Here is an 11,065-nt window from a genome sequence, read left to right as displayed (position 1 = left end):
TAATACAAAGTGATACAAAGTAATAATACGAAGTAAACAAAGCGATGTTCATTCTGACCTCATCATAGAGCTATCCTGGCTTACCAAATCTTTCTTCTAGGACTCAACAGGGTAGACTGCCCTGGATTTAAAGCCAGTGGGTAAAACATGAAACATGTATTTGAAAAGTTAAAGGACATTCAGTGTAATAAGAAACCATTCTCCTTACACACACATATGTAAACATACATACACACACACACACACACACACACACACACACACACACACACCCTTGCAATCTGAACTGGTTTATGCTAGATCTAAACCCTTGTGATGCAGTGATCTTACAGAAATGTGGATATCAAACATGCTTTTCATAAGGGCAGAGAGGGGAGCAGGGAAACAGACAAACAAGGAGATCACAAGTTATTACAGGACCTCAAGACCTGTGATTAAGTCCTTAACGAGATTTGGCTTCCATTTCAAAGCCCATCTCCGTGTTTCATAATTAAGATGTGAGGAGTCTGATAAACAAGCTCCTAGTCAGATGTAAACAGAAATCAGGAACTTTAGACCATACCACTGCTCCACAGCTAATAAACCCCAGCAGGGAACAAAGCAGGAGGCCCTAAGTAGCAGAGCTGAGACAAAGAGGGAGTAAGGCTGGGTTGACCTAAGACCAGGTTTCCGGCTGGAATAACCTTTAGAGACTCCAGTTTAGCCAAGAAGCACCATTAAGACGATCCGCCCTGGAGGGGACGTCAGTATTCACTTAAGATCTGGGGAATTTGGGGGTTTTCTGTCTTTGTTGAGGCAGAAGTTTTGTGTTTCCTGGCAACTTGGCTTTTTTTATCTGTATATAAAAAGTCTCGTGGTGGGGGGCTGGAGAGAGGGCTCCGTTATTAAAAGCACTTAGTGCTCTTGCAAAGGACGTGGTTCAGGTTCCAGGACACGCGCAGTGGCTTGCCACCATCTGAAACTCCAGCTTGGGGAATTTAGCGCCCTCTTCTGACCTCTACAGATGCTACACAAGTGTGGTACACGTACATGTGTATAGGCCAAACACTCATACACATAAATACATAAATCTAAAAGGAATTTCTACAGCATAACTCAATCCTTATTCCTGAAAATATGGAGGTTCTCCAACAGATAAGGGCTTAATCAGTAATTCTTTTGTGTGTCGGCGGTTGACCATATGGTAACCATAGTGCCGTAGGTAATATTCCTTAATAACGCTGTAGTCATCATGGCTGCTGTAAGTACACTTCATAGTTTTCACACAGTGCCACAACTGCCTAATGATGCATTTCTCAAAAACATATTCAGCCATTAGGAGGGAAAACCAAACAGCTGGATTCTGTAGAAATTCTGTAGAACGCCCAAGATAAACCTCTTCTGACTCTCGGTCCCTAAGAAGCCCCTAGGCCAAAGGAACAACGTCCGTCCTGGGAGGTTCATGATTCCCTCCCATGTCCCCCCCAAATCCTTCACGCCACAGAGATTCTGAGTGTTTATTTACCTGGAGTAAGGATGATTCTATATAAAACATGTTCTCACTTAGGCAAAGGGAGCATCACTGTGGGGGAGGAGTTCTAAGCAGTAAAGGGCCAGGCAAGGATTCTTCTGAATGGATGGGAATCCTGGTCCCCTTTTCCCCTAAGTTTCACATACTTTTAAATCTCCTGGGCTGGGGATTTAGCTCAGTGGTAGAGCGCCTACCTAGGGAGCGCTTACCTAGGAAGCGCAAGGCCCTGGGTTCGGTCCCCAGCTCCGAAAAAAAGAACCAAAAAATAAATAAATAAATATAAATAAATCTCCTTAGTGAAATTAGGAGGCCAGGAAAAAGCATCCAAATGAGGAAATTTCTAGGCCTGGATTTTTAAGGTCTTGAAAATAGGCGCCATGTGGTTATTTTTTTATTTAGACCTTTCTTTGATATGAGCTAAATAAATATCACCGTCAACGGAAGTTCCCTGTGAAAACCACACCCAGGCTGGAGCATCTGTTGCCTAGCAGTAGAATTTCTATGATGGTGGAGACTGGAAACGCTGCAGACTGAAACTCAAACTACCTTGGGCTTTCTTAGTCCCGTTAGTGGCATTCACAGCCACCTCGAGAGCATCCTTTGGCTACCAGACAAGACCTTCAGCAGGCTTAACTCAGCAGATCACCACCTTCCACCAACCCCAAACCCAAGTTCCAGCAGACATCATCTCTAAGCTATTTCGTTTACCCAACTTTGCTGTAGCCTGTGTACCTGTCGTCTCTAACATCATTATTTGGCAAATTATTAATTTCTTTTTTTGGAGCTGGGGACCAAACCCAGGGCCTTGTGCTTGCTAGGCAAGCGCTCTACCACTGAGCTAAATCCCCAAGCCCCAAATTATTAATTTATGACTGTCTTTTGTTCTGAGGCTATAAATGTTCATGTCAACTACTTCTACAGTGGAACAGGCCATCCAAAGCATCCAGAGCATCCAGAGTCCATGTCCCCAGGCTCTGGTCACTGTCTAGCTGTGTGCTGTGTGTTTTGTATATTCTCCACGTATACCAAAAGAAACACCACATAGCACTTAGTAACAACGATGTAAGAATTCATATGTGCAAAAGGATATGTGAAATGTTAAAAAAAATGAAGTTGTGAAATAGTAGAGATTATATATTCCTTTTTTTTAAATAAAGTGTGTGTGTATGTGTGTGTGTGTGTGTGTGTGTGTGTGTGTGTGTGACATGCATGTGGAGATCCGGGAACACATTGCAGAAGTTAGTTCCCCTTTTCTACTATGTAAGGTCCTGAGGATCAAACTCAGGCCCAGGTTTAGTGTCAAGCACCTTGACCCACTGAGCCACCTCATTGGCCCTTGTTGACTTTCAAAGTAAATAAAAAGGAGTTAATTTTTTTTTATTTTATTTTTTTTTATTATCTTGAGTATTTCTTATATACATTTCAAGTGTTATTCCCTTTCCCGGTTTCCGGACAGACATCACCCTCCCCCCTCCCCTTCCTTGTGGGTGTTCCCCTCCCAAACCTCCCCCCATTGCCACCCTCCCCGAATAGTCTAGTTCACTGGGGGTTCAGTCTTAGCAGGACCCAGGGCTTCCCCTTCCACTGGTGCTCTTACTAGGATATTCATTGCTACCTATGGGGACAGAGTCCAGGGTCAGTCCATGTATAGTCTTTAGGTAGTGGCTTAGTCCCTGGAAGCTCTGGTTGCTTGACATTGTTGTACTTTTGGGATCTCGAGCACCTTCAAGCTCTTCCAGTTCTTTCTCTGATTCCTTCAACGGGGGACCTATTCTCAGTTCAGTGGTTTGCTGCTGGCATTCGCCTCTGTATTTGCTGTATTCTGGCTGTGTCTCTCAGGAGCGATCTACATCCGGCTCCTGTCGGTCTGCACTTCTTTGCTTCATCCATCTTGTCTAATTGGGTGGCTGTATATGTATGGGCCACCTGTGGGGCAGGCTCTGAATGGGTGTTCCTTCAGTCTCTGTTTTAATCTTTGCCTCTCCCTTCCCTGCCAAGGGTATTCTTTTTCCTCATTTAAAGAAGGAGTGAAGCATTCACATTTTGATCATCCGTCTTGAGTTTCCTTTGTTCTAGGGATCTAGGGTAATTCAAGCATTTGGGCTAATAGCCACTTATCAATGAGTGCATACCATGTATGTCTTTCTGTGAGTGGGTTAGCTCACTCAGGATGATATTTTCCAGTTCCAACCATTTGCCTACGAATTTCATAAACTCGTTGTTTTTGATAGCTGAGTAATATTCCATTGTGTAGATGTACCACATTTTCTGTATCCATTCCTCTGTTGAAGGGCATCTGGGTTCTTTCCAGTTTCTGGCTATTATAAATAAGGCTGCGATGAACATAGTGGAGCACGTGTCTCTTTTATATGTTGAGGCATCTTTTGGGTATATGCCCAAGAGAGGTATGGCTGGATCCTCAGGCAGTTCAATGTCCAATTTTCTGAGGAACCTCCAGACTGATTTCCAGAATGGTTTTACCAGTCTGCAATCCCACCAACAATGGAGGAGTGTTCCTCTTTCTCCACATCCTCGCCAGCATCTGCTGTCACCTGAGTTTTTGATCTTAGCCATTCTCACTGGTGTGAGGTGAAATCTCAGGGTTGTTTTGATTTGCATTTCCCTTATGACTAAAGATGTTGAACATTTCTTTAGGTGTTTCTCAGCCATTCGGCATTCCTCAGCTGTGAATTCTTTGTTCAGCTCTGAACCCCATTTTTTAATAGGGTTATTTGTTTCCCTGTGGTCTAACTTCTTGAGTTCTTTGTATATTTTGGATATAAGGCCTCTATCTGTTATAGGATTGGTAAAGATCTTTTCCCAATCTGTTGGTTCTGACTGGCATTCTTTTTCCCTTTTCTGGGACCAACAATTCCTTCTTTAAGTTCATACGGTCCTGACATTTGCAGTCGCCAGTGGTAACGGCCCACTCACTCTGCTCACAGAGATAAAGATGAGCGTTAGTCCAGCGTTAGAGTCCTCACAAGCAACAGAGGTTGGTACAAGCATAGCACAATGCTGTTCTTCCAAAGACTGACCTATAGGAACCAGATAAGGAGGATTCTTCAGTGAACAGGAACGCTATGTGCAAAACCTGGTTCCCAGCCACAGAGGAGGGACAGGGGTCCCAGTCCTCTGCATCAGACTGGAATGGATTGCCGATTTTTCATAAACGAGAAAGGTCCAATCGGGACAAAACCCAGATGGGCACCTGGCCTTCCCCACTACCCTAAGCTCCTGATTTCCCTTTGGCTTAAGCTAGTTTGAGCTGGGTTTCTATCTTATGCAAGCAAAAGAACTCTGCTGTAAACCACAAATCTATTCATGGACTCCTCCATATGCCTCCCTCAGAACCCAAAACATATCCAAGTACCTCAACAGTGCGTATATCTGAAAAATGTGTGGTTGAGATTTGAGGTAAGAAAAAGCCCCATCAATTGGATTTCTTTACTTTGACTTTTATACAAGCACAGCAGTATTACTATATGGTTTTTTAAAAAAGAAAAAACAAACCATTTTTTTCAGAAACACTGTGTTCACATCTAGAGCAAGAGCCACAGATCCCATTCCCTATGGGATTTCAGATATTTCAAATACAGCAGTATCTGAAACGGGCAAAATTGCGCACACCAGCAAACTAACACCTCGAGTGGGTTTGCTTGATTCGAGTCAATGTATAGTTCACAGCTGGAAACTAGAATTTTCCAGAAACATAATCCAAGACTCCATTATCTTTCTTTTTCTGCCAAAATGACTTTTCTCCCAGTAAATGTGATTATGGATATTCCAAAAAGTAGGGTTTCTTACCATCTCCAGCCTGCTGCTGTATGGTTTCCATAACCCAAAAATCATACTCAGTTTTTGTCTCTTTGAGCCACCAAGAACAAGGCAGTGATCTCCAAGGACTACAGAACAACACGACCAGCATCTGTCAGATTAAAATATGAGACAAATTAACCCTCATTAAGAGAAAGCACCTGCAACGCTGCTTACCAACTGTGAAAAGGCGACCGGCCACATCTCCGAGTCCATATTGTCTTCACCCCTCATTAAGCAGCCCCCTGGATTCTGCTGAGCGGCCACTGCCGTGATGGACAGCAGAGGAAACAATTGGGTAGGAAGATGAGAATGGGTTCGGTACAGCATCACAGACTGCAGACTGCAACATTTCATATGGGAAACCTGGCTTAAAAATCTCTTATTTGCTTGGGGCATCTGAGGGTGGGATGGGAAGCCAAACATTCATTAAAGCTTCGTGTTGTGGTCTGGTTTGTTCCATGATAACAAAAGCATGGAAATGTCAGTACATCGATTTCTGGCCAGGGTGCTCAGAACCTTGCTTGGCCAGAGAGCTCTGGAAAGTTAAAAGTCTGATGTTTGACCTGAAAACATGATTGTTGTTAGTGTCCCTACATAGAGAATCCATTTCTAGGTACAGGGTTCAAGGTAAAATGGACCATCTCTGAGACAACAGGGTTTGTGCTCAGGAACCCCTTAGTGTCCAACTAAAGAGGGAAGGGATCTCAGGCCTCTTCAAGTTCAAATGGCCAAGAAGCCATGGACCTGGCCCCTAAACAGGTGTGAATGATTCCACATTCCTATTTGTTGACTTGCTACAGCATGAGGTATCCCAACAACTGTCCAGGGGCCCCATCTGGCTCACTTCCTGTTGCTAATAAAGTTTTATCAGAACGCCCCGCACCATCGAGCGTCCAGCGCTGCGTCTAAGTTTCGACGGCAGAGCTGAGTTCATGTGGCCAGAACCCCACAGCCTTGAGCACATCTATTTTGCCTCCTCCCAGGGAGGTTCACCCTTTCACAGTTATCGTTGTCCTGTCCATGAGATGAGCTTAAGACAACAGCACAAGAACCAAACATTTCCAGACAGAGTTCATTCCTGTAGCAAAGACCAAGCCTATTTGGAAACATTCTATGGCACAGTGGCCCAGAATTATGTGACCAGTCTACCTGCCGCATTTTAGACCCTGACATGGACAGTGACTCCTGATGTTTGGAATCATGAGTGATGGAGGGGGACTATGAGAAAAGGTCTTTTAGAATTATGTGCGAGCTTCTTTCCCCCCAATCCCTTTCACACAAGCTCATGACAGACATAGTCTTGTGAACCCTGAATGCTGCCCCCAACTTTTCACTGGTAGCCTTCTATAGAGGGTGAGGACTAAAGATGAAGAGTTGAGGAAGAAGTAGAGGAAGAGGAGAAAGAAAGAGAGGATGGAGGAGGAAATGAATAAAGGAGAAGAAGAAGAGGGAAAGTAGGCTAAGAGACCCTGGGGAACCAGGAGGATGGGAGGAGTAAAAGGAAGGGATGAGGAGAGAAGAAGGAGGGATGGAGGGATAAAAGGAAGCAGGGAGCGGAGGAATAGGAGGTGGTGGTGGTAAAAGACAAAGGCAAGAAGAAGCAGCCATATGGAACAAACCTTCCAAAGTCAGACCGGACAACACAGCATTGGAAACACACGCCTGCTCACAACAGCAGAACACAGCTTCAGAGCCTCGTGGGCAAATGTCATCAAAATATGGTTCTCATCTGCTCTTGCCTTTAACTGTACTAAAAAACCAGCTCTAGAAACTGGAATGTTGCTTCCTTTAACAGGTCCTCTTGTGATCTCTAGTGATTAAGATAGTCACTGACCAGTGGTGTGTGCCTGTCATGGACTGAATACAGAAGGTACACTGGTCATTGTATTCAGAATGTACACTCCAGCGGAGAGTAGAAACAAGAGCATTTTAGACATATCTGGGGAGACGGCTGTGTGGACAAAGTGCTTTGCTATGCACGCATGAGATCTCTAATGCATAAAAAAAAATGGGACACTATGGCATGTACCTGTAAATCCAGCATTGGAGAGGCAGAAACAAGTGGACCCCAGGAACTTGTTAGCCAGTCAGCTTAGCTCAGTGATATCCAGGGCCAGTGAAAGACTCGGTCTCAAAATGTAAGGCAGAGTGCCAGCAAGGTGCCCAGTAGGTACAGACACTGGCCACCAAGACTGAGTTCTATTTGATAAAAAGAGAACTCCTATAGGGTAGTCTGTGAGTGACCTCCTCGTGCTTGCACACACACACACACACACACACACACACACACGAGTGAAAGAGAGATTTGCATACATAGACACACAAAAATAATATTTCAGATACAGATAGACACTATACAGGAAGAAAGAGGAGCAGTGTAAGAGAGTGGTAGTACAGGGGTGCTTTTAAGCAGGAAAATGGGGCTGATCGTTACCAGGTGCTGTGGACTAAGTTAGAGAGAGACGGGAGAGAAGCATAGAGGAGATCATTGGGTCACCATAAAGAAGTCTCAGGCCACAAACTAAGCTGCTCCTGTAAGTTCAGAGTGAGGAGCCCCCTTGGGTGGTAAACTGTAATACTTCTTGAAGCTTTAAGTAGGAGCCTCACAATGATCCCATGCTGTTTTACTACTATGTCATTGTTCCTGCTTGTTATAATAACATGGTCTCTGGGATGCTTCTAAATCGGCTGCACACAATGTCAAAGAAAGAATGACATTGCAAACTGAAAAGAGAGGCAAAGCCTTTGTTTTCCTGAGACCAAAGCTGATGGATCATCCTCCTCTGTACAAGAGTTGCTACTCACAGATTAGACACCTGGCTGTAGCCAGAGAAGCTGCTCTACCATACACAGTCCCAACCCAGCACCAGGAGCATTCATCAAAACAGCCTATGCCTCTCCCCAGTAGATCCCATTAGCACCGCTTTATCCCAGGGAAGGGCAGACTGTGATTCATGAGCCAAACCTGGTCCACCGACTATTTTTCATAAAGTTTTATTGGAAAGCAGCCATGCCCATTCGTTCACATATGATCTACGACTGCCCGTGCACTGTAGTAGCAAGGATCAGTGGCTGTGACAGACTTCGCATAGCCTGTGAAGACTGAAGCATCTACTTTCTGGTCACTCATAGGAAAGGTTTGCTAGCCCTTCAGGCTTAGGACACATGAACATACATGTTCCTACAGAATATAAGTAAGATCACCTTTTATGGAGCAATCCTCTCCACCACCATCATTTTAAAAGAGGCTAGAAAGATAGCTCAGTGGTTAAGAGCATTTGTCCGTCTCCCAGGCAACTCAAGCTTGTCTCACACCAGGAAGCTCCCAAACACCTGGATCTCCAGGGGATCTGGTGCCGTCTCATGGATGCCTACGTGAGTGTGCCCATATAGAGCACACAGGCACATGACAGAAGAAAAGAAAGAGGCAACTGGCTAACTGTGCCATAGAATTGCACAGTATGGCACTTTCCCTAACTTCCCCATAGTAGGTGGATGTCCGTCCCTAATATGCACAGAACCACGATCCTCTCTTGTCTCCCTCAGGAGACATGGCTAAACAGTTGTGATGTTTTTCTGTTGCTGAGGCTAGAGGTGACCTTTGGGTTCTTCACCTAACAGTTCAGTCAGCCATGGCCAGTAAATCAAGGCTGTCTAATGATATCATTTGCCACCTTGGGCTGTGCTGTGGAAGCGGGACTTGGTGAGATTTTTGGCATGTGGTCAGCCACTCTCCTGTCACGTATCCTACAATGTCTCTTACCTTCAATGAAAGGCCAAAGCTAGCTTCATTTACATGATGTTTATTGCAGAGAAGCAGGGAAAGGACACTCCTCTAGGCCTTTCCAAAGCTAAGCCAGTATGGTTCACACCTGAGAACTGAATGGCCGTGTATGAGCCAGTGGCTCCAGCTTTGTCTGTGGGAACCCAAGATCTCAGCAACAGAGTTCTAGTTTATTCTCAACCCTTTCTTTTCTTCCTAGACTTTGAAACTACTGAACTACCTCCAGGAAAGCCATGGGAAGACTGGTCAGAGGGTTATCTGTGCTCTGGTAACTGTTTCTGGCCTCGGGGAATCAGAAGCAAACTAAAAGCATCCCGTGCCCTTCAATCGCTGGCTAGGTTTGAGCTCTCCAGTTCTCCCCCACCCTCTTGCTCCCCAGCGACAAACCCAATATGCCTCCACACTCCCTCGACCACACATTTTATTATTACCTCAGGGTCAATACCTTTATAAACGTGCCTCTGACTGACTTCCTAGATAACGTCCGGGCACTCCTTTGCAAGCAATAAAAACAACCTGGCCCAGGATGTTATCAAGAAGAAAAGTAATTACAAAGTCCCGAGCCGAAGTGCCTGGGAAAACAGCATCCCTTATTATTGTCTAATTCTTAGAACAAGGAGGGCCTAGCTTAATATAACCATCAATCTCATATCTGCCTTATTTCAAAGAGGCCTTAAAGAAGGAAGACACAGAAATTATGTATTTGTCCTGGCTAGCAATTCTTGATCATGTGTTATTTGATCATGCACACCATAGGTACACAAGGCAACCTTCAGACAGCTATGCAGCCATTGGACTACTCTTGCACTCAGAAATAACCCTGACACGCAGCATCCTCCCTCTCCCTGGCCTTCCAGGAGACTGCTCAAGTCTCCTTACTGATGGCAACTTCAGTGTGTACAACGTTAAACACCAGGAAAAAAGTAAAGCATTCAGAGGAAAGGACCCCTCCCCTTTGATGATTTCCTGTATTCCCATAGTCCTGACTCCTGTGTCCAAGAAAGAGAGGCTACCATGGCCAGGCTGGTGGGGAGCGGTAGAAACATCTATGGGTTTCATGCTGCCACTCCACAATTCCAGAAGAGAATGACCTCGGTAGAACTAACAAGATGAGACAATAGATGTGGTAACTAGCTTAATTTAACCCTTCCACAATATGTATATGTACATGTATGTATATCATATCATACCCTATAAATATATGCATTTAGTCACCTTTAAAAAGGCATAAAGTGGAGGAAAATAATGACGTCATAAGAAATGGCAGGTGAGGGCACAGATAGGCTGGTGTGGTGCCCTTCGCCGCTTGTTCAAGGTGGATCTTTATGGAGCAGCATCATTGGAGCTAACTAAGGCTTAAAGGAAAGAAGAAATAAGGCACACACCACCTAAGGACAACCAGAGCAGAGAGATGAGTCTGTGTAAAAGCCCACAGAGCAAACCAGTGGACTTGGTGGTATTTCTCAAACTTCCTATGTTATCTGGATAATCTAGGAGGCTTGTCCAGCATACACTGTGAACCTTGCCCTTGGCGACTGCTAAGTGGATCCAAAGTGGGTCTAAGAATGCCAGTGTCTACTGTTCTGCTGTTGCTAAGCTGTAGTTCACGCATTGAAAACCACTGGTCAGAGAAGGACACTACATAGGAATGGAGAGATGCCTTAGTGGTTAACGGTTAAGGGCACACCTGCTGCTCTTTCAGGGGATAGGAGTTCAGATCACAGTACCCATGTCACATAAGGAAGCCCATGACTACCTGAAACTTCCTTGATTGCCACCCTCCACAGACACACACACACACATACACAGAGAGGGGGGGAGGGACGGAGGGAGGGAGGAAGGGAGGACGCATGGGCCTATATGCCAACAGATGCAAGGGAATAAATGCAAATCAATCTAATAAGAAATAAAATGAGGCTGCAAATGTCTTACCCAGTGTCTCTTCCCAAAGC

This window comes from Rattus norvegicus, chromosome 4 (assembly GCF_021556685.1).
Source record: "Rattus norvegicus strain SHRSP/BbbUtx chromosome 4, alternate assembly SHRSP_T2T, whole genome shotgun sequence".
Classification (NCBI taxonomy): Eukaryota; Metazoa; Chordata; class Mammalia; order Rodentia; family Muridae; genus Rattus; species Rattus norvegicus.
This window is presented reverse-complemented; position numbering follows the sequence as displayed.